Below are 17,539 nucleotides of genomic sequence, written 5' to 3'. Positions count from 1 at the left end.
ATAGCAAGAAAGAAAAAAAAAAACAAAAAAAAACAGCACGTAAAATCTAAAAAAAACGCAAACAGGCAACGAAAAAGGGGGGTGCAACACGAGGACTTCCCAGGGGGTCACCCATCCTTGTACTACTCTCGCCCAAGCACGCTTAACTGCGGAGTTCTGATGGGATCCGGTGCATTAGTGCTCGTATGATCGCACCCGCAATACTATCCATGCTTATTGCTTTTATGTCTTAAAAGACGCAGAACCTCCTTTGTTTTCGTACGCGAGGCGTGGGACCCACGTGACCGATCGGCTCCGTTCCAAAAATACGAAAACCATGAACCATGAAGCGGAGGCCAACCGAGCATAGAAATAGCAAAAAACAAAAAAAAACCGCACGTAAAATCTAAAAAAACGCAAACGGGCAACGAAAAAGGGGGGTGCAACACGAGGACTTCCCAGGGGTCACCCATCCTAGTACTACTCTCGCCCAAGCACGCTTAACTAAGGAGTTCTGATGGGATCCGGTGCATTAGTGCTGGTATTATCGCACCCGAAATACTATCCATGCTTATTGCTTTTATGTCTTAAAAGACGCAGAACCTCCTTTGTTTTCGTACGCGATGCGTGGGACCCACGTGACCGATCGGCTCCGTTCCAAAAATACGAAAACCATCAACCATGAAACGGATGCCACCCGAGCATACAAACAGCAAGAAAGAAAAAAAAAAACAAAAAAAAAACCGCACGTAAAATCTAAAAAAACGCAAACGGGCAAACGAAAAAGGGGGGTGCAACACGAGGACTTCCCAGGGGGTCACCCATCCTAGTACTACTCTCGCCCAAGCACGCTTAACTGCGGAGAGGACTTCCCAGGGGGTCACCCATCCTAGTACTACTCTCGCCCAAGCACGCTTAACTGCGGAGTTCTGATGGGATCCGGTGCATTAGTGCTGGTATGATCGCACCCGAAATACTATCCATGCTTATTGCTTTTATGTCTTAAAAGACGCAGAACCACCTTTGTTTTCGTACGCGAGGCGTGGGACCCACGTGACCGATCGGCTCCGTTCCAAAAATACGAAAACCATGAACAATGAAGCGGAGGCCACCCGAGCATAGAAATAGCGAAAAAGAAAAAAAAAACAAAAAAAAACCGCACGTAAAATCTAAAAAAACGCAAACGGGCAACGAAAAAGGGGGGTGCAACACGAGGACTTCCCAGGGGGTCACCCATCCTAGTACTACTCTCGCCCAAGCACGCTTAACTAAGGAGTTCTAATGGAATCCGGTGCATTAGTGCTGGTATGATCGCACCCGAAATACTATCCATGTTTATTGCTTTTATGTCTTAAAAGACGCAGAACCTCCTTTGTTTTCGTACGCGAGGCGTGGGACCCACGTGACCGATCGGCTCCGTTCAAAAAATACGAAAACCATCAACCATGAAACGGAGGCCACCCGAGCATAGAAACAGCAAGAAAGAAAAAAAAAACAAAAAAAAACCGCACGTAAAATCTAAAAAAACGCAAACGGGCAAACGAAAAAGGGGGGTGCAACACGAGGACTTCCCAGGGGGTCACCCATCCTAGTACTACTCTCGCCCAAGCACGCTTAACTGCGTAGTTCTGATTGGATCCGGTGCATTAGTGCTGGTATGATCGCACCCGAAATACTATTCATGATTATTGCTTTTTATGTCTTAAAAGACGCAGAACCTCCTTTGTTTTCGTACGCGAGGCGTGGGACCCACGTGACCGATCGTCTCCGTTCCAAAAATACGAAAACCATCAACCATGAAACGGATGCCACCCGAGCATAGAAACAGCAAGAAAGAAAAAAAAACAAAAAAAAAACCGCACGTAAAATCTAAAAAAACGCAAACGGGCAAACGAAAAAGGGGGGTGCAACACTAGGACTTCCCAGGGGGTCACCCATCCTAGTACTACTCTCGCCCAAGCACGCTTAACTGCGGAGTTCTAATGGGATCCGGTGCATTGGTGCTGGTATGATCGCACCCGAAATACTATCCATGCTTATTGCTTTTATGTCTTAAAAGACGCAGAACCTCCTTTGTTTTCGTACGCGAGGCGTGGGACCCACGTGACCGATCGGCTCCGTTCCAAAAATACGAAAACCATGAACCATGAAACGGATGCCACCCGAGCATAGAAATAGCAAGAAAGAAAAAAAAAAAAAACCGCACGTAAAATCTAAAAAAAACGCAAACGGGCAACGAAAAAGGGGGGTGCAACACGAGGACTTCCCAGGGGGTCACCCATCCTAGTACTACTCTCGCCCAAGCACGCTTAACTGCGGAGTTCTAATGGGATCCGGTGCATTAGTGCTCGTATGATCGCACCCGAAATACTATCCATGCTTATTGCTTTTATGTCTTAAAAGACGCAGAACCTCCTTTGTTTTCGTACGCGAGGCGTGGGACCCACGTGACCGATCGGCTCCGTTCCAAAAATACGAAAACCATGAACCATGAAGCGGAGGCCACCCGAGCATAGAAATAGCAAGAAAGAAAAAAAAACAAAAAAACACCGTACGTAAAATCTAAAAAAAACGCAAACGGGCAACGAAAAAGGGGGGTGCAACACGAGGACTTCCCAGGGGGTCACCCATCCTAGTACTACTCTCGCCCAAGCACGCTTAACTGCGGAGTTCTGATGGGATCCGGTGCATTAGTGCTCGTATGATCGCACCTGAAATACTATCCATGCTTATTGCTTTTATGTCTTAAAAGACGCAGAACCTCCTTTGTTTTCGTACGCGAGGCGTGGGACCCACGTGACCGATCGGCTCCGTTCCAAAAATACGAAAACCATGAACCATGAAGCGGAGGCCACCCGAGCATAGAAATAGCGAAAAAGAAAAAAAACAAAAAAAAACCGCACGTAAAATCTAAAAAAACGCAAACGGGCAACGAAAAAGGGGGGTGCAACACGAGGACTTCCTAGGGGGTCACCCATCCTAGTACTACTCTCGCCCAAGCATGCTTAACTAAGGAGTTCTAATGGGATCCGGTGCATTAGTGCTGGTATGATCGCACCCGAAATACTATCCATGTTTATTGCTTTTATGTCTTAAAAGACGCAGAACCTCCTTTGTTTTCGTACGCGAGGCGTGGGACCCACGTGACCGATCGGCTCCGTTCCAAAAATACGAAAACCATCAACCATGAAACGGATGCCACCCGAGCATAGAAACAGCAAGAAAGAAAAAAAAAACAAAAAAAACCGCACGTAAAATCTAAAAAAACGCAAACGGGCAAACGAAAAAGGGGGGTGCAACACGAGGACTTCCCAGGGGGTCACCCATCCTAGTACTACTCTCGCCCAAGCACGCTTAACTGCGGAGTTCTGATGGGATCCGGTGCATTAGTGCTGGTATGATCGCACCCGAAATACTATTCATGATTATTGCTTTTATGTCTTAAAAGACGCAGAACCTCCTTTGTTTTCGTACGCGAGGCGTGGGACCCACGTGACCGATCGTCTCCTTTCCAAAAATACGAAAACCATCAACCATGAAACGGATGCCACCCGAGCATAGAAACAGCAAGAAAGAAAAAAAAAACAAAAAAAAAAACCGCACGTAAAATAAAAAAAAACGCAAACGGGCAAACGAAAAAGGGGGGTGCAACACGAGGACTTCCCAGGGGGTCACCCATCCTAATACTACTCTCGCCCAAGCACGCTTAAAAAAACCGCACGTAAAATCTAAAAAAACGCAAACGGGCAACGAAAAAAGGGGTGCAACACGAGGACTTCCCAGGGCGTCACCCATCCTAGTACTACTCTCGCCCAAGCACGCTTAACTGCGGAGTTCTGATGGGATCCGGTGCATTAGTGCTGGTATGATCGCACCCGAAATACTATCCATGCTTATTGCTTTTATGTCTTAAAAGACGCAGAACCTCCTTTGTTTTCGTACGCGAGGCGTGGGACCCACGTGACCGATCGGCTCCGTTCCAAAAATACGAAAACCATGAACCATGAAGCGGAGGCCACCCGAGCATAGAAATAGCAAGAAAGAAAAAAAAAACAAAAAAAAACAGCACGTAAAATCTAAAAAAAACGCAAACAGGCAACGAAAAAGGGGGGTGCAACACGAGGACTTCCCAGGGGGTCACCCATCCTTGTACTACTCTCGCCCAAGCACGCTTAACTGCGGAGTTCTGATGGGATCCGGTGCATTAGTGCTCGTATGATCGCACCAGCAATACTATCCATGCTTATTGCTTTTATGTCTTAAAAGACGTAGAACCTCCTTTGTTTTCGTACGCGAGGCGTGGGACCCACGTGACCGATCGGCTCCGTTCCAAAAATACGAAAACCATGAACCATGAAGCGGAGGCCACCCGAGCATAGAAATAGCAAAAAACAAAAAAAAACCGCACGTAAAATCTAAAAAAACGCAAACGGGCAACGAAAAAGGGGGGTGCAACACGAGGACTTCCCAGGGGTCACCCATCCTAGTACTACTCTCGCCCAAGCACGCTTAACTAAGGAGTTCTGATGGGATCCGGTGCATTAGTGCTGGTATTATCGCACCCGAAATACTATCCATGCTTATTGCTTTTATGTCTTAAAAGACGCAGAACCTCCTTTGTTTTCGTACGCGATGCGTGGGACCCACGTGACCGATCGGCTCCGTTCCAAAAATACGAAAACCATCAACCATGAAACGGATGCCACCCGAGCATACAAACAGCAAGAAAGAAAAAAAAAACAAATAAAAAACCGCACGTAAAATCTAAAAAAACGCAAACGGGCAAACGAAAAAGGGGGGTGCAACACGAGGACTTCCCAGGGGGTCACCCATCCTAGTACTACTCTCGCCCAAGCACGCTTAACTGCGGAGAGGACTTCCCAGGGGGTCACCCATCCTAGTACTACTCTCGCCCAAGCACGCTTAACTGCGGAGTTCTAATGGGATCCGGTGCATTAGTGCTCGTATGATCGCACCCGAAATACTATCCATGCTTATTGCTTTTATGTCTTAAAAGACGCAGAACCTCCTTTGTTTTCGTACGCGAGGCGTGGGACCCACGTGACCGATCGGCTCCGTTCCAAAAATACGAAAACCATGAACCATGAAGCGGAGGCCACCCGAGCATAGAAATAGCAAGAAAGAAAAAAAAACAAAAAAAAACCGCACGTAAAATCTAAAAAAAACGCAAACGGGCAACGAAAAAGGGGGGTGCAACACGAGGACTTCCCAGGGGGTCACCCATCCTAGTACTACTCTCGCCCAAGCACGCTTAACTGCGGAGTTCTGATGGGATCCGGTGCATTAGTGCTCGTATGATCGCACCCGAAATACTATCCATGCTTATTGCTTTTATGTCTTAAAAGACGCAGAACCTCCTTTGTTTTCGTACGCGAGGCGTGGGACCCACGTGACCGATCGGCTCCGTTCCAAAAATACGAAAACCATGAACCATGAAGCGGAGGCCACCCGAGCATAGAAATAGCGAAAAAGAAAAAAAACAAAAAAAAACCGCACGTAAAATCTAAAAAAACGCAAACGGGCAACGAAAAAGGGGGGTGCAACACGAGGACTTCCCAGGGGGTCACCCATCCTAGTACTACTCTCGCCCAAGCACGCTTAACTAAGGAGTTCTAATGGGATCCGGTGCATTAGTGCTGGTATGATCGCACCCGAAATACTATCCATGTTTATTGCTTTTATGTCTTAAAAGACGCAGAACCTCCTTTGTTTTCGTACGCGAGGCGTGGGACCCACGTGACCGATCGGCTCCGTTCCAAAAATACGAAAACCATCAACCATGAAACGGATGCCACCCGAGCATAGAAACAGCAAGAAAGAAAAAAAAAACAAAAAAACCGCACGTAAAATCTAAAAAAACGCAAACGGGCAAACGAAAAAGGGGGGTGCAACACGAGGACTTCCCAGGGGGTCACCCATCCTAGTACTACTCTCGCCCAAGCACGCTTAACTGCGGAGTTCTGATGGGATCCGGTGCATTAGTGCTGGTATGATCGCACCCGAAATACTATTCATGATTATTGCTTTTATGTCTTAAAAGACGCAGAACCTCCTTTGTTTTCGTACGCGAGGCGTGGGACCCACGTGACCGATCGTCTCCGTTCCAAAAATACGAAAACCATCAACCATGAAACGGATGCCACCCGAGCATAGAAACAGCAAGAAAGAAAAAAAAAAACAAAAAAAAAACCGCACGTAAAATAAAAAAAAACGCAATCGGGCAAACGAAAAAGGGGGGTGCAACACGAGGACTTCCCAGGGGGTCACCCATCCTAGTACTACTCTCGCCCAAGCACGCTTAAAAAAACCGCACGTAAAATCTAAAAAAACGCAAACGGGCAACGAAAAAAGGGGTGCAACACGAGGACTTCCCAGGGGGTCACCCATCCTAGTACTACTCTCGCCCAAGCACGCTTAACTGCGGAGTTCTGATGGGATCCGGTGCATTAGTGCTGGTATGATCGCACCCGAAATACTATCCATGCTTATTGCTTTTATGTCTTAAAAGACGCAGAACCTCCTTGGTTTTCGTACGCGAGGCGTGGGACCCACGTGACCGATCGGCTCCGTTCCAAAAATACGAAAACCATGAACCATGAAGCGGAGGCCACCCGAGCATAGAAATAGCAAGAAAGAAAAAAAAAACAAAAAAAAACAGCACGTAAAATCTAAAAAAAACGCAAACAGGCAACGAAAAAGGGGGGTGCAACACGAGGACTTCCCAGGGGGTCACCCATCCTTGTACTACTCTCGCCCAAGCACGCTTAACTGCGGAGTTCTGATGGGATCCGGTGCATTAGTGCTCGTATGATCGCACCCGCAATACTATCCATGCTTATTGCTTTTATGTCTTAAAAGACGCAGAACCTCCTTTGTTTTCGTACGCGAGGCGTGGGACCCACGTGACCGATCGGCTCCGTTCCAAAAATACGAAAACCATGAACCATGAAGCGGAGGCCACCCGAGCATAGAAATAGCAAAAAACAAAAAAAAAACCGCACGTAAAATCTAAAAAAACGCAAACGGGCAAACGAAAAAGGGGGGTGCAACACGAGGACTTCCCAGGGGGTCACCCATCCTAGTACTACTCTCGCCCAAGCACGCTTAACTGCGTAGTTCTGATTGGATCCGGTGCATTAGTGCTGGTATGATCGCACCCGAAATACTATTCATGATTATTGCTTTTTATGTCTTAAAAGACGCAGAACCTCCTTTGTTTTCGTACGCGAGGCGTGGGACCCACGTGACCGATCGTCTCCGTTCCAAAAATACGAAAACCATCAACCATGAAACGGATGCCACCCGAGCATAGAAACAGCAAGAAAGAAAAAAAAACAAAAAAAAAACCGCACGTAAAATCTAAAAAAACGCAAACGGGCAAACGAAAAAGGGGGGTGCAACACTAGGACTTCCCAGGGGGTCACCCATCCTAGTACTACTCTCGCCCAAGCACGCTTAACTGCGGAGTTCTAATGGGATCCGGTGCATTGGTGCTGGTATGATCGCACCCGAAATACTATCCATGCTTATTGCTTTTATGTCTTAAAAGACGCAGAACCTCCTTTGTTTTCGTACGCGAGGCGTGGGACCCACGTGACCGATCGGCTCCGTTCCAAAAATACGAAAACCATGAACCATGAAACGGATGCCACCCGAGCATAGAAATAGCAAGAAAGAAAAAAAAAAAAAAACCGCACGTAAAATCTAAAAAAAACGCAAACGGGCAACGAAAAAGGGGGGTGCAACACGAGGACTTCCCAGGGGGTCACCCATCCTAGTACTACTCTCGCCCAAGCACGCTTAACTGCGGAGTTCTAATGGGATCCGGTGCATTAGTGCTCGTATGATCGCACCCGAAATACTATCCATGCTTATTGCTTTTATGTCTTAAAAGACGCAGAACCTCCTTTGTTTTCGTACGCGAGGCGTGGGACCCACGTGACCGATCGGCTCCGTTCCAAAAATACGAAAACCATGAACCATGAAGCGGAGGCCACCCGAGCATAGAAATAGCAAGAAAGAAAAAAAAACAAAAAAACACCGTACGTAAAATCTAAAAAAAACGCAAACGGGCAACGAAAAAGGGGGGTGCAACACGAGGACTTCCCAGGGGGTCACCCATCCTAGTACTACTCTCGCCCAAGCACGCTTAACTGCGGAGTTCTGATGGGATCCGGTGCATTAGTGCTCGTATGATCGCACCTGAAATACTATCCATGCTTATTGCTTTTATGTCTTAAAAGACGCAGAACCTCCTTTGTTTTCGTACGCGAGGCGTGGGACCCACGTGACCGATCGGCTCCGTTCCAAAAATACGAAAACCATGAACCATGAAGCGGAGGCCACCCGAGCATAGAAATAGCGAAAAAGAAAAAAAACAAAAAAAAACCGCACGTAAAATCTAAAAAAACGCAAACGGGCAACGAAAAAGGGGGGTGCAACACGAGGACTTCCTAGGGGGTCACCCATCCTAGTACTACTCTCGCCCAAGCACGCTTAACTAAGGAGTTCTAATGGGATCCGGTGCATTAGTGCTGGTATGATCGCACCCGAAATACTATCCATGTTTATTGCTTTTATGTCTTAAAAGACGCAGAACCTCCTTTGTTTTCGTACGCGAGGCGTGGGACCCACGTGACCGATCGGCTCCGTTCCAAAAATACGAAAACCATCAACCATGAAACGGATGCCACCCGAGCATAGAAACAGCAAGAAAGAAAAAAAAACAAAAAAAACCGCACGTAAAATCTAAAAAAACGCAAACGGGCAAACGAAAAAGGGGGGTGCAACACGAGGACTTCCCAGGGGGTCACCCATCCTAGTACTACTCTCGCCCAAGCACGCTTAACTGCGGAGTTCTGATGGGATCCGGTGCATTAGTGCTGGTATGATCGCACCCAAAATACTATTCATGATTATTGCTTTTATGTCTTAAAAGACGCAGAACCTCCTTTGTTTTCGTACGCGAGGCGTGGGACCCACGTGACCGATCGTCTCCGTTCCAAAAATACGAAAACCATCAACCATGAAACGGATGCCACCCGAGCATAGAAACAGCAAGAAAGAAAAAAAAAACAAAAAAAAAACCGCACGTAAAATAAAAAAAAACGCAAACGGGCAAACGAAAAAGGGGGGTGCAACACGAGGACTTCCCAGGGGGTCACCCATCCTAATACTACTCTCGCCCAAGCACGCTTAAAAAAACCGCACGTAAAATCTAAAAAAACGCAAACGGGCAACGAAAAAAGGGGTGCAACACGAGGACTTCCCAGGGCGTCACCCATCCTAGTACTACTCTCGCCCAAGCACGCTTAACTGCGGAGTTCTGATGGGATCCGGTGCATTAGTGCTGGTATGATCGCACCCGAAATACTATCCATGCTTATTGCTTTTATGTCTTAAAAGACGCAGAACCTCCTTTGTTTTCGTACGCGAGGCGTGGGACCCACGTGACCGATCGGCTCCGTTCCAAAAATACGAAAACCATGAACCATGAAGCGGAGGCCACCCGAGCATAGAAATAGCAAGAAAGAAAAAAAAAACAAAAAAAAACAGCACGTAAAATCTAAAAAAAACGCAAACAGGCAACGAAAAAGGGGGGTGCAACACGAGGACTTCCCAGGGGGTCACCCATCCTTGTACTACTCTCGCCCAAGCACGCTTAACTGCGGAGTTCTGATGGGATCCGGTGCATTAGTGCTCGTATGATCGCACTAGCAATACTATCCATGCTTATTGCTTTTATGTCTTAAAAGACGCAGAACCTCCTTTGTTTTCGTACGCGAGGCGTGGGACCCACGTGACCGATCGGCTCCGTTCCAAAAATACGAAAACCATGAACCATGAAGCGGAGGCCACCCGAGCATAGAAATAGCAAAAAACAAAAAAAAACCGCACGTAAAATCTAAAAAAACGCAAACGGGCAACGAAAAAGGGGGGTGCAACACGAGGACTTCCCAGGGGTCACCCATCCTAGTACTACTCTCGCCCAAGCACGCTTAACTAAGGAGTTCTGATGGGATCCGGTGCATTAGTGCTGGTATTATCGCACCCGAAATACTATCCATGCTTATTGCTTTTATGTCTTAAAAGACGCAGAACCTCCTTTGTTTTCGTACGCGATGCGTGGGACCCACGTGACCGATCGGCTCCGTTCCAAAAATACGAAAACCATCAACCATGAAACGGATGCCACCCGAGCATACAAACAGCAAGAAAGAAAAAAAAAACAAATAAAAAACCGCACGTAAAATCTAAAAAAACGCAAACGGGCAAACGAAAAAGGGGGGTGCAACACGAGGACTTCCCAGGGGGTCACCCATCCTAGTACTACTCTCGCCCAAGCACGCTTAACTGCGGAGAGGACTTCCCAGGGGGTCACCCATCCTAGTACTACTCTCGCCCAAGCACGCTTAACTGCGGAGTTCTAATGGGATCCGGTGCATTAGTGCTCGTATGATCGCACCCGAAATACTATCCATGCTTATTGCTTTTATGTCTTAAAAGACGCAGAACCTCCTTTGTTTTCGTACGCGAGGCGTGGGACCCACGTGACCGATCGGCTCCGTTCCAAAAATACGAAAACCATGAACCATGAAGCGGAGGCCACCCGAGCATAGAAATAGCAAGAAAGAAAAAAAAACAAAAAAAAACCGCACGTAAAATCTAAAAAAAACGCAAACGGGCAACGAAAAAGGGGGGTGCAACACGAGGACTTCCCAGGGGGTCACCCATCCTAGTACTACTCTCGCCCAAGCACGCTTAACTGCGGAGTTCTGATGGGATCCGGTGCATTAGTGCTCGTATGATCGCACCCGAAATACTATCCATGCTTATTGCTTTTATGTCTTAAAAGACGCAGAACCTCCTTTGTTTTCGTACGCGAGGCGTGGGACCCACGTGACCGATCGGCTCCGTTCCAAAAATACGAAAACCATGAACCATGAAGCGGAGGCCACCCGAGCATAGAAATAGCGAAAAAGAAAAAAAACAAAAAAAAACCGCACGTAAAATCTAAAAAAACGCAAACGGGCAACGAAAAAGGGGGGTGCAACACGAGGACTTCCCAGGGGGTCACCCATCCTAGTACTACTCTCGCCCAAGCACGCTTAACTAAGGAGTTCTAATGGGATCCGGTGCATTAGTGCTGGTATGATCGCACCCGAAATACTATCCATGTTTATTGCTTTTATGTCTTAAAAGACGCAGAACCTCCTTTGTTTTCGTACGCGAGGCGTGGGACCCACGTGACCGATCGGCTCCGTTCCAAAAATACGAAAACCATCAACCATGAAACGGATGCCACCCGAGCATAGAAACAGCAAGAAAGAAAAAAAAAACAAAAAAACCGCACGTAAAATCTAAAAAAACGCAAACGGGCAAACGAAAAAGGGGGGTGCAACACGAGGACTTCCCAGGGGGTCACCCATCCTAGTACTACTCTCGCCCAAGCACGCTTAACTGCGGAGTTCTGATGGGATCCGGTGCATTAGTGCTGGTATGATCGCACCCGAAATACTATTCATGATTATTGCTTTTATGTCTTAAAAGACGCAGAACCTCCTTTGTTTTCGTACGCGAGGCGTGGGACCCACGTGACCGATCGTCTCCGTTCCAAAAATACGAAAACCATCAACCATGAAACGGATGCCACCGAGCATAGAAACAGCAAGAAAGAAAAAAAAAACAAAAAAAAAACCGCACGTAAAATAAAAAAAAACGCAATCGGGCAAACGAAAAAGGGGGGTGCAACACGAGGACTTCCCAGGGGGTCACCCATCCTAGTACTACTCTCGCCCAAGCACGCTTAAAAAAACCGCACGTAAAATCTAAAAAAACGCAAACGGGCAACGAAAAAAGGGGTGCAACACGAGGACTTCCCAGGGGGTCACCCATCCTAGTACTACTCTCGCCCAAGCACGCTTAACTGCGGAGTTCTGATGGGATCCGGTGCATTAGTGCTGGTATGATCGCACCCGAAATACTATCCATGCTTATTGCTTTTATGTCTTAAAAGACGCAGAACCTCCTTGGTTTTCGTACGCGAGGCGTGGGACCCACGTGACCGATCGGCTCCGTTCCAAAAATACGAAAACCATGAACCATGAAGCGGAGGCCACCCGAGCATAGAAATAGCAAGAAAGAAAAAAAAAACAAAAAAAAACAGCACGTAAAATCTAAAAAAAACGCAAACAGGCAACGAAAAAGGGGGGTGCAACACGAGGACTTCCCAGGGGGTCACCCATCCTTGTACTACTCTCGCCCAAGCACGCTTAACTGCGGAGTTCTGATGGGATCCGGTGCATTAGTGCTCGTATGATCGCACCCGCAATACTATCCATGCTTATTGCTTTTATGTCTTAAAAGACGCAGAACCTCCTTTGTTTTCGTACGCGAGGCGTGGGACCCACGTGACCGATCGGCTCCGTTCCAAAAATACGAAAACCATGAACCATGAAGCGGAGGCCACCCGAGCATAGAAATAGCAAAAAACAAAAAAAAACCGCACGTAAAATCTAAAAAAACGCAAACGGGCAACGAAAAAGGGGGGTGCAACACGAGGACTTCCCAGGGGTCACCCATCCTAGTACTACTCTCGCCCAAGCACGCTTAACTAAGGAGTTCTGATGGGATCCGGTGCATTAGTGCTGGTATTATCGCACCCGAAATACTATCCATGCTTATTGCTTTTATGTCTTAAAAGACGCAGAACCTCCTTTGTTTTCGTACGCGATGCGTGGGACCCACGTGACCGATCGGCTCCGTTCCAAAAATACGAAAACCATCAACCATGAAACGGATGCCACCCGAGCATACAAACAGCAAGAAAGAAAAAAAAAACAAAAAAAAAAACGCACGTAAAATCTAAAAAAACGCAAACGGGCAAACGAAAAAGGGGGGTGCAACACGAGGACTTCCCAGGGGGTCACCCATCCTAGTACTACTCTCGCCCAAGCACGCTTAACTGCGGAGAGGACTTCCCAGGGGGTCACCCATCCTAGTACTACTCTCGCCCAAGCACGCTTAACTGCGGAGTTCTAATGGGATCCGGTGCATTAGTGCTCGTATGATCGCACCCGAAATACTATCCATGCTTATTGCTTTTATGTCTTAAAAGACGCAGAACCTCCTTTGTTTTCGTACGCGAGGCGTGGGACCCACGTGACCGATCGGCTCCGTTCCAAAAATACGAAAACCATGAACCATGAAGCGGAGGCCACCCGAGCATAGAAATAGCGAAAAAGAAAAAAAAACAAAAAAAAACCGCACGTAAAATCTAAAAAAACGCAAACGGGCAACGAAAAAGGGGGGTGCAACACGAGGACTTCCCAGGGGGTCACCCATCCTAGTACTACTCTCGCCCAAGCACGCTTAACTAAGGAGTTCTAATGGAATCCGGTGCATTAGTGCTGGTATGATCGCACCCGAAATACTATCCATGTTTATTGCTTTTATGTCTTAAAAGACGCAGAACCTCCTTTGTTTTCGTACGCGAGGCGTGGGACCCACGTGACCGATCGGCTCCGTTCAAAAAATACGAAAACCATCAACCATGAAACGGAGGCCACCCGAGCATAGAAACAGCAAGAAAGAAAAAAAAAACAAAAAAAAAACCGCACGTAAAATCTAAAAAAACGCAAACGGGCAAACGAAAAAGGGGGTGCAACACGAGGACTTCCCAGGGGGTCACCCATCCTAGTACTACTCTCGCCCAAGCACGCTTAACTGCGTAGTTCTGATTGGATCCGGTGCATTAGTGCTGGTATGATCGCACCCGAAATACTATTCATGATTATTGCTTTTATGTCTTAAAAGACGCAGAACCTCCTTTGTTTTCGTACGCGAGGCGTGGGACCCACGTGACCGATCGTCTCCGTTCCAAAAATACGAAAACCATCAACCATGAAATGGATGCCACCCGAGCATAGAAACAGCAAGAAAGAAAAAAAAACAAAAAAAAAACCGCACGTAAAATCTAAAAAAACGCAAACGGGCAAACGAAAAAGGGAGGTGCAACACGAGGACTTCCCAGGGGGTCACCCATCCTAGTACTACTCTCACCCAAGCACGCTTAACTGCGGAGTTCTAATGGGATCCGGTGCATTAGTGCTGGTATGATCGCACCCGAAATACTATCCATGCTTATTGCTTTTATGTCTTAAAAGACGCAGAACCTCCTTTGTTTTCGTACGCGAGGCGTGGGACCCACGTGACCGATCGGCTCCGTTCCAAAAATACGAAAACCATGAACCATGAAACGGATGCCACCCGAGCATAGAAATAGCAAGAAAGAAAAAAAAAAAAAAACCGCACGTAAAATCTAAAAAAAACGCAAACGGGCAACGAAAAAGGGGGGTGCAACACGAGGACTTCCCAGGGGGTCACCCATCCTAGTACTACTCTCGCCCAAGCACGCTTAACTGCGGAGTTCTAATGGGATCCGGTGCATTAGTGCTCGTATGATCGCACCCGAAATACTATCAATGCTTATTGCTTTTATGTCTTAAAAGACGCAGAACCTCCTTTGTTTTCGTACGCGAGGCGTGGGACCCACGTGACCGATCGGCTCCGTTCAAAAAATACGAAAACCATGAACCATGAAGCGGAGGCCACCCGAGCATAGAAATAGCAAGAAAGAAAAAAAAACAAAAAAAAACCGCACGTAAAATCTAAAAAAAACGCAAACGGGCAACGAAAAAGGGGGGTGCAACACGAGGACTTCCCAGGGGGTCACCCATCCTAGTACTACTCTCGCCCAAGCACGCTTAACTGCGGAGTTCTGATGGGATCCGGTGCATTAGTGCTCGTATGATCGCACCCGAAATACTATCCATGCTTATTGCTTTTATGTCTTAAAAGACGCAGAACATCCTTTGTTTTCGTACGCGAGGCGTGGGACCCACGTGACCGATCGGCTCCGTTCCAAAAATACGAAAACCATGAACCATGAAGCGGAGGCCACCCGAGCATAGAAATAGCGAAAAAGAAAAAAAACAAAAAAAAACCGCACGTAAAATCTAAAAAAAACGCAAACGGGCAACGAAAAAGGGGGGTGCAACACGAGGACTTCCCAGGGGGTCACCCATCCTAGTACTACTCTCGCCCAAGCACGCTTAACTGCGGAGTTCTGATGGGATCCGGTGCATTAGTGCTCGTATGATCGCACCCGAAATACTATCCATGCTTATTGCTTTTATGTCTTAAAAGACGCAGAACCGCCTTTGTTTTCGTACGCGAGGCGTGGGACCCACGTGACCGATCGGCTCCGTTCCAAAAATACGAAAACCATGAACCATGAAGCGGAGGCCACCCGAGCATAGAAATAGCGAAAAAGAAAAAAAACAAAAAAAAACCGCACGTAAAATCTAAAAAAACGCAAACGGGCAACGAAAAAGGGGGGTGCAACACGAGGACTTCCCAGGGGGTCACCCATCCTAGTACTACTCTCGCCCAATCACGCTTAACTAAGGAGTTCTAATGGGATCCGGTGCATTAGTGCTGGTATGATCGCACCCGAAATACTATCAATGTTTATTGCTTTTATGTCTTAAAAGACGCAGAACCTCCTTTGTTTTCGTACGCGAGGCGTGGGACCCACGTGACCGATCGGCTCCGTTCCAAAAATACGAAAACCATCAACCATGAAACGGATGCCACCCGAGCATAGAAACAGCAAGAAAGAAAAAAAAAACAAAAAAAAAAACCGCACGTAAAATAAAAAAAAACGCAAACGGGCAAACGAAAAAGGGGGGGTGCAACACGAGGACTTCCCAGGGGGTCACCCATCCTAGTACTACTCTCGCCCAAGCACGCTTAAAAAAACCGCACGTAAAATCTAAAAAAACGCAAACGGGCAACGAAAAAAGGGGTGCAACACGAGGACTTCCCAGGGGGTCACCCATCCTAGTACTACTCTCGCCCAAGCACGCTTAACTGCGGAGTTCTGATGGGATCCGGTGCATTAGTGCTGGTATGATCGCACCCGAAATACTATCCATGCTTATTGCTTTTATGTCTTAAAAGACGCAGAACCTCCTTTGTTTTCGTACGCGAGGCGTGGGACCCACGTGACCGATTGGCTCCGTTCCAAAAATACGAAAACCATGAACCATGAAGCGGAGGCCACCCGAGCATAGAAGAAGCAAAAAACAAAAAAAAACCGCACGTAAAATCTAAAAAAACGCAAACGGGCAACGAAAAAGGGGGGTGCAACACGAGGACTTCCCAGGGGTCACCCATCCTAGTACTACTCTCGCCCAAGCACGCTTAACTAAGGAGTTCTGATGGGATCCGGTGCATTAGTGCTGGTATTATCGCACCCGAAATACTATCCATGCTTATTGCTTTTATGTCTTAAAAGACGCAGAACCTCCTTTGTTTTCGTACGCGATGCGTGGGACCCACGTGACCGATCGGCTCCGTTCCAAAAATACGAAAACCATGAACCATGAAACGGATGCCACCCGAGCATACAAACAGCAAGAAAGAAAAAAAAAACAAAAAAAAAACCGCACGTAAAATCTAAAAAAACGCAAACGGGCAAACGAAAAAGGGGGGTGCAACACGAGGACTTCCCAGGGGGTCACCCATCCTAGTACTACTCTCGCCCAAGCACGCTTAACTGCGGAGAGGACTTCCCAGGGGGTCACCCATCCTAGTACTACTCTCGCCCCAGCACGCTTAACTGCGGAGTTCTGATGGGATCCGGTGCATTAGTGCTGGTATGATCGCACCCGAAATACTATCCATGCTTATTGCTTTTATGTCTTAAAAGACGCAGAACCACCTTTGTTTTCGTACGCGAGGCGTGGGACCCACGTGACCGATCGGCTCCGTTCCAAAAATACGAAAACCATGAACAATGAAGCGGAGGCCACCCGAGCATAGAAATAGCGAAAAAGAAAAAAAAAACAAAAAAAAACCGCACGTAAAATCTAAAAAAACGCAAACGGGCAACGAAAAAGGGGGGTGCAACACGAGGACTTCCCAGGGGGTCACCCATCCTAGTACTACTCTCGCCCAAGCACGCTTAACTAAGGAGTTCTAATGGAATCCGGTGCATTAGTGCTGGTATGATCGCACCCGAAATACTATCCATGTTTATTGCTTTTATGTCTTAAAAGACGCAGAACCTCCTTTGTTTTCGTACGCGAGGCGTGGGACCCACGTGACCGATCGGCTCCGTTCAAAAAATACGAAAACCATCAACCATGAAACGGAGGCCACCCGAGCATAGAAACAGCAAGAAAGAAAAAAAAAACAAAAAAAAACCGCACGTAAAATCTAAAAAAACGCAAACGGGCAAACGAAAAAAGGGGGTGCAACACGAGGACTTCCCAGGGGGTCACCCATCCTAGTACTACTCTCGCCCAAGCACGCTTAACTGCGTAGTTCTGATTGGATCCGGTGCATTAGTGCTGGTATGATCGCACCCGAAATACTATTCATGATTATTGCTTTTATGTCTTAAAAGACGCAGAACCTCCTTTGTTTTCGTACGCGAGGCGTGGGACCCACGTGACCGATCGTCTCCGTTCCA

The 17,539-nt window shown here is 47.3% G+C and overlaps 43 non-coding genes and 5 pseudogenes across 43 annotated transcripts; all 48 read right to left on the bottom strand.

Annotated features, from left to right (window-relative positions):
• Positions 1-78: 78 nt before the first annotated feature.
• Positions 79-197, bottom strand: LOC145147336 (5S ribosomal RNA). The gene has a single exon (XR_013728243.1). It is a non-coding gene; the product is annotated as a 5S ribosomal RNA (ribosomal RNA).
• Positions 198-416: 219 nt separating this feature from the next.
• Positions 417-534, bottom strand: LOC145149068 (5S ribosomal RNA). Its single transcript, XR_013729930.1, has one exon. It is a non-coding gene; the product is annotated as a 5S ribosomal RNA (ribosomal RNA).
• A 306-nt stretch (positions 535-840) lies between these two features.
• LOC145151402 (5S ribosomal RNA) lies at positions 841-940 on the bottom strand (annotated as a pseudogene).
• A 239-nt stretch (positions 941-1,179) lies between these two features.
• Positions 1,180-1,298, bottom strand: LOC145147288 (5S ribosomal RNA). The gene has a single exon (XR_013728195.1). It is a non-coding gene; the product is annotated as a 5S ribosomal RNA (ribosomal RNA).
• A 231-nt stretch (positions 1,299-1,529) lies between these two features.
• LOC145148633 (5S ribosomal RNA) lies at positions 1,530-1,648 on the bottom strand. The gene has a single exon (XR_013729509.1). It is a non-coding gene; the product is annotated as a 5S ribosomal RNA (ribosomal RNA).
• A 232-nt stretch (positions 1,649-1,880) lies between these two features.
• LOC145145661 (5S ribosomal RNA) lies at positions 1,881-1,999 on the bottom strand. Its single transcript, XR_013726623.1, has one exon. It is a non-coding gene; the product is annotated as a 5S ribosomal RNA (ribosomal RNA).
• Positions 2,000-2,224: 225 nt separating this feature from the next.
• Positions 2,225-2,343, bottom strand: LOC145145010 (5S ribosomal RNA). The gene has a single exon (XR_013726004.1). It is a non-coding gene; the product is annotated as a 5S ribosomal RNA (ribosomal RNA).
• A 230-nt stretch (positions 2,344-2,573) lies between these two features.
• LOC145146565 (5S ribosomal RNA) lies at positions 2,574-2,692 on the bottom strand. The gene has a single exon (XR_013727503.1). It is a non-coding gene; the product is annotated as a 5S ribosomal RNA (ribosomal RNA).
• A 228-nt stretch (positions 2,693-2,920) lies between these two features.
• On the bottom strand, positions 2,921-3,039 carry LOC145149052 (5S ribosomal RNA). The gene has a single exon (XR_013729914.1). It is a non-coding gene; the product is annotated as a 5S ribosomal RNA (ribosomal RNA).
• Positions 3,040-3,269: 230 nt separating this feature from the next.
• Positions 3,270-3,388, bottom strand: LOC145152261 (5S ribosomal RNA). The gene has a single exon (XR_013732788.1). It is a non-coding gene; the product is annotated as a 5S ribosomal RNA (ribosomal RNA).
• Positions 3,389-3,737: 349 nt separating this feature from the next.
• LOC145144723 (5S ribosomal RNA) lies at positions 3,738-3,856 on the bottom strand. The gene has a single exon (XR_013725728.1). It is a non-coding gene; the product is annotated as a 5S ribosomal RNA (ribosomal RNA).
• A 231-nt stretch (positions 3,857-4,087) lies between these two features.
• Positions 4,088-4,206, bottom strand: LOC145148791 (5S ribosomal RNA). The gene has a single exon (XR_013729659.1). It is a non-coding gene; the product is annotated as a 5S ribosomal RNA (ribosomal RNA).
• A 219-nt stretch (positions 4,207-4,425) lies between these two features.
• LOC145149066 (5S ribosomal RNA) lies at positions 4,426-4,543 on the bottom strand. The gene has a single exon (XR_013729928.1). It is a non-coding gene; the product is annotated as a 5S ribosomal RNA (ribosomal RNA).
• Positions 4,544-4,848: 305 nt separating this feature from the next.
• LOC145151464 (5S ribosomal RNA) lies at positions 4,849-4,948 on the bottom strand (annotated as a pseudogene).
• Positions 4,949-5,187: 239 nt separating this feature from the next.
• LOC145143682 (5S ribosomal RNA) lies at positions 5,188-5,306 on the bottom strand. The gene has a single exon (XR_013724712.1). It is a non-coding gene; the product is annotated as a 5S ribosomal RNA (ribosomal RNA).
• A 228-nt stretch (positions 5,307-5,534) lies between these two features.
• LOC145144922 (5S ribosomal RNA) lies at positions 5,535-5,653 on the bottom strand. Its single transcript, XR_013725922.1, has one exon. It is a non-coding gene; the product is annotated as a 5S ribosomal RNA (ribosomal RNA).
• Positions 5,654-5,882: 229 nt separating this feature from the next.
• On the bottom strand, positions 5,883-6,001 carry LOC145152260 (5S ribosomal RNA). The gene has a single exon (XR_013732787.1). It is a non-coding gene; the product is annotated as a 5S ribosomal RNA (ribosomal RNA).
• A 349-nt stretch (positions 6,002-6,350) lies between these two features.
• LOC145152259 (5S ribosomal RNA) lies at positions 6,351-6,469 on the bottom strand. The gene has a single exon (XR_013732786.1). It is a non-coding gene; the product is annotated as a 5S ribosomal RNA (ribosomal RNA).
• A 231-nt stretch (positions 6,470-6,700) lies between these two features.
• On the bottom strand, positions 6,701-6,819 carry LOC145147335 (5S ribosomal RNA). The gene has a single exon (XR_013728242.1). It is a non-coding gene; the product is annotated as a 5S ribosomal RNA (ribosomal RNA).
• A 221-nt stretch (positions 6,820-7,040) lies between these two features.
• On the bottom strand, positions 7,041-7,159 carry LOC145148632 (5S ribosomal RNA). Its single transcript, XR_013729508.1, has one exon. It is a non-coding gene; the product is annotated as a 5S ribosomal RNA (ribosomal RNA).
• Positions 7,160-7,391: 232 nt separating this feature from the next.
• Positions 7,392-7,510, bottom strand: LOC145145660 (5S ribosomal RNA). Its single transcript, XR_013726622.1, has one exon. It is a non-coding gene; the product is annotated as a 5S ribosomal RNA (ribosomal RNA).
• A 226-nt stretch (positions 7,511-7,736) lies between these two features.
• Positions 7,737-7,855, bottom strand: LOC145145009 (5S ribosomal RNA). The gene has a single exon (XR_013726003.1). It is a non-coding gene; the product is annotated as a 5S ribosomal RNA (ribosomal RNA).
• Positions 7,856-8,085: 230 nt separating this feature from the next.
• Positions 8,086-8,204, bottom strand: LOC145146563 (5S ribosomal RNA). The gene has a single exon (XR_013727502.1). It is a non-coding gene; the product is annotated as a 5S ribosomal RNA (ribosomal RNA).
• Positions 8,205-8,432: 228 nt separating this feature from the next.
• LOC145147017 (5S ribosomal RNA) lies at positions 8,433-8,551 on the bottom strand. The gene has a single exon (XR_013727935.1). It is a non-coding gene; the product is annotated as a 5S ribosomal RNA (ribosomal RNA).
• A 229-nt stretch (positions 8,552-8,780) lies between these two features.
• LOC145152258 (5S ribosomal RNA) lies at positions 8,781-8,899 on the bottom strand. The gene has a single exon (XR_013732785.1). It is a non-coding gene; the product is annotated as a 5S ribosomal RNA (ribosomal RNA).
• A 348-nt stretch (positions 8,900-9,247) lies between these two features.
• Positions 9,248-9,366, bottom strand: LOC145144722 (5S ribosomal RNA). The gene has a single exon (XR_013725727.1). It is a non-coding gene; the product is annotated as a 5S ribosomal RNA (ribosomal RNA).
• Positions 9,367-9,597: 231 nt separating this feature from the next.
• LOC145149784 (5S ribosomal RNA) lies at positions 9,598-9,716 on the bottom strand. The gene has a single exon (XR_013730630.1). It is a non-coding gene; the product is annotated as a 5S ribosomal RNA (ribosomal RNA).
• A 219-nt stretch (positions 9,717-9,935) lies between these two features.
• LOC145149065 (5S ribosomal RNA) lies at positions 9,936-10,053 on the bottom strand. Its single transcript, XR_013729927.1, has one exon. It is a non-coding gene; the product is annotated as a 5S ribosomal RNA (ribosomal RNA).
• Positions 10,054-10,358: 305 nt separating this feature from the next.
• Positions 10,359-10,458, bottom strand: LOC145151463 (5S ribosomal RNA; annotated as a pseudogene).
• A 239-nt stretch (positions 10,459-10,697) lies between these two features.
• On the bottom strand, positions 10,698-10,816 carry LOC145143681 (5S ribosomal RNA). Its single transcript, XR_013724711.1, has one exon. It is a non-coding gene; the product is annotated as a 5S ribosomal RNA (ribosomal RNA).
• Positions 10,817-11,044: 228 nt separating this feature from the next.
• Positions 11,045-11,163, bottom strand: LOC145144921 (5S ribosomal RNA). Its single transcript, XR_013725921.1, has one exon. It is a non-coding gene; the product is annotated as a 5S ribosomal RNA (ribosomal RNA).
• Positions 11,164-11,392: 229 nt separating this feature from the next.
• On the bottom strand, positions 11,393-11,511 carry LOC145152256 (5S ribosomal RNA). Its single transcript, XR_013732783.1, has one exon. It is a non-coding gene; the product is annotated as a 5S ribosomal RNA (ribosomal RNA).
• Positions 11,512-11,858: 347 nt separating this feature from the next.
• On the bottom strand, positions 11,859-11,977 carry LOC145152255 (5S ribosomal RNA). Its single transcript, XR_013732782.1, has one exon. It is a non-coding gene; the product is annotated as a 5S ribosomal RNA (ribosomal RNA).
• A 231-nt stretch (positions 11,978-12,208) lies between these two features.
• On the bottom strand, positions 12,209-12,327 carry LOC145147334 (5S ribosomal RNA). Its single transcript, XR_013728241.1, has one exon. It is a non-coding gene; the product is annotated as a 5S ribosomal RNA (ribosomal RNA).
• Positions 12,328-12,546: 219 nt separating this feature from the next.
• Positions 12,547-12,664, bottom strand: LOC145149064 (5S ribosomal RNA). The gene has a single exon (XR_013729926.1). It is a non-coding gene; the product is annotated as a 5S ribosomal RNA (ribosomal RNA).
• A 305-nt stretch (positions 12,665-12,969) lies between these two features.
• LOC145151462 (5S ribosomal RNA) lies at positions 12,970-13,069 on the bottom strand (annotated as a pseudogene).
• A 238-nt stretch (positions 13,070-13,307) lies between these two features.
• Positions 13,308-13,426, bottom strand: LOC145147287 (5S ribosomal RNA). The gene has a single exon (XR_013728194.1). It is a non-coding gene; the product is annotated as a 5S ribosomal RNA (ribosomal RNA).
• Positions 13,427-13,657: 231 nt separating this feature from the next.
• Positions 13,658-13,776, bottom strand: LOC145148631 (5S ribosomal RNA). The gene has a single exon (XR_013729507.1). It is a non-coding gene; the product is annotated as a 5S ribosomal RNA (ribosomal RNA).
• A 231-nt stretch (positions 13,777-14,007) lies between these two features.
• LOC145145282 (5S ribosomal RNA) lies at positions 14,008-14,126 on the bottom strand. Its single transcript, XR_013726263.1, has one exon. It is a non-coding gene; the product is annotated as a 5S ribosomal RNA (ribosomal RNA).
• Positions 14,127-14,352: 226 nt separating this feature from the next.
• LOC145145007 (5S ribosomal RNA) lies at positions 14,353-14,471 on the bottom strand. Its single transcript, XR_013726001.1, has one exon. It is a non-coding gene; the product is annotated as a 5S ribosomal RNA (ribosomal RNA).
• A 230-nt stretch (positions 14,472-14,701) lies between these two features.
• Positions 14,702-14,820, bottom strand: LOC145143680 (5S ribosomal RNA). Its single transcript, XR_013724710.1, has one exon. It is a non-coding gene; the product is annotated as a 5S ribosomal RNA (ribosomal RNA).
• Positions 14,821-15,049: 229 nt separating this feature from the next.
• LOC145143678 (5S ribosomal RNA) lies at positions 15,050-15,168 on the bottom strand. Its single transcript, XR_013724708.1, has one exon. It is a non-coding gene; the product is annotated as a 5S ribosomal RNA (ribosomal RNA).
• Positions 15,169-15,396: 228 nt separating this feature from the next.
• Positions 15,397-15,515, bottom strand: LOC145148891 (5S ribosomal RNA). Its single transcript, XR_013729755.1, has one exon. It is a non-coding gene; the product is annotated as a 5S ribosomal RNA (ribosomal RNA).
• Positions 15,516-15,865: 350 nt separating this feature from the next.
• Positions 15,866-15,984, bottom strand: LOC145152254 (5S ribosomal RNA). Its single transcript, XR_013732781.1, has one exon. It is a non-coding gene; the product is annotated as a 5S ribosomal RNA (ribosomal RNA).
• A 219-nt stretch (positions 15,985-16,203) lies between these two features.
• LOC145149063 (5S ribosomal RNA) lies at positions 16,204-16,321 on the bottom strand. Its single transcript, XR_013729924.1, has one exon. It is a non-coding gene; the product is annotated as a 5S ribosomal RNA (ribosomal RNA).
• Positions 16,322-16,626: 305 nt separating this feature from the next.
• Positions 16,627-16,726, bottom strand: LOC145151438 (5S ribosomal RNA; annotated as a pseudogene).
• Positions 16,727-16,965: 239 nt separating this feature from the next.
• LOC145147286 (5S ribosomal RNA) lies at positions 16,966-17,084 on the bottom strand. Its single transcript, XR_013728193.1, has one exon. It is a non-coding gene; the product is annotated as a 5S ribosomal RNA (ribosomal RNA).
• A 231-nt stretch (positions 17,085-17,315) lies between these two features.
• LOC145148630 (5S ribosomal RNA) lies at positions 17,316-17,434 on the bottom strand. Its single transcript, XR_013729506.1, has one exon. It is a non-coding gene; the product is annotated as a 5S ribosomal RNA (ribosomal RNA).
• Between the last annotated feature and the right edge of the window lie 105 nt (positions 17,435-17,539).

This window comes from Lactuca virosa, chromosome 1 (assembly GCF_052849685.1).
Source record: "Lactuca virosa cultivar CGN04683 chromosome 1, Lactuca_virosa_CGN04683_v6, whole genome shotgun sequence".
Classification (NCBI taxonomy): domain Eukaryota; kingdom Viridiplantae; phylum Streptophyta; class Magnoliopsida; order Asterales; family Asteraceae; genus Lactuca; species Lactuca virosa.
The sequence above is the reverse complement of the archived record's forward strand: the minus strand, read 5'-3'. Positions and strand labels throughout refer to the sequence as shown.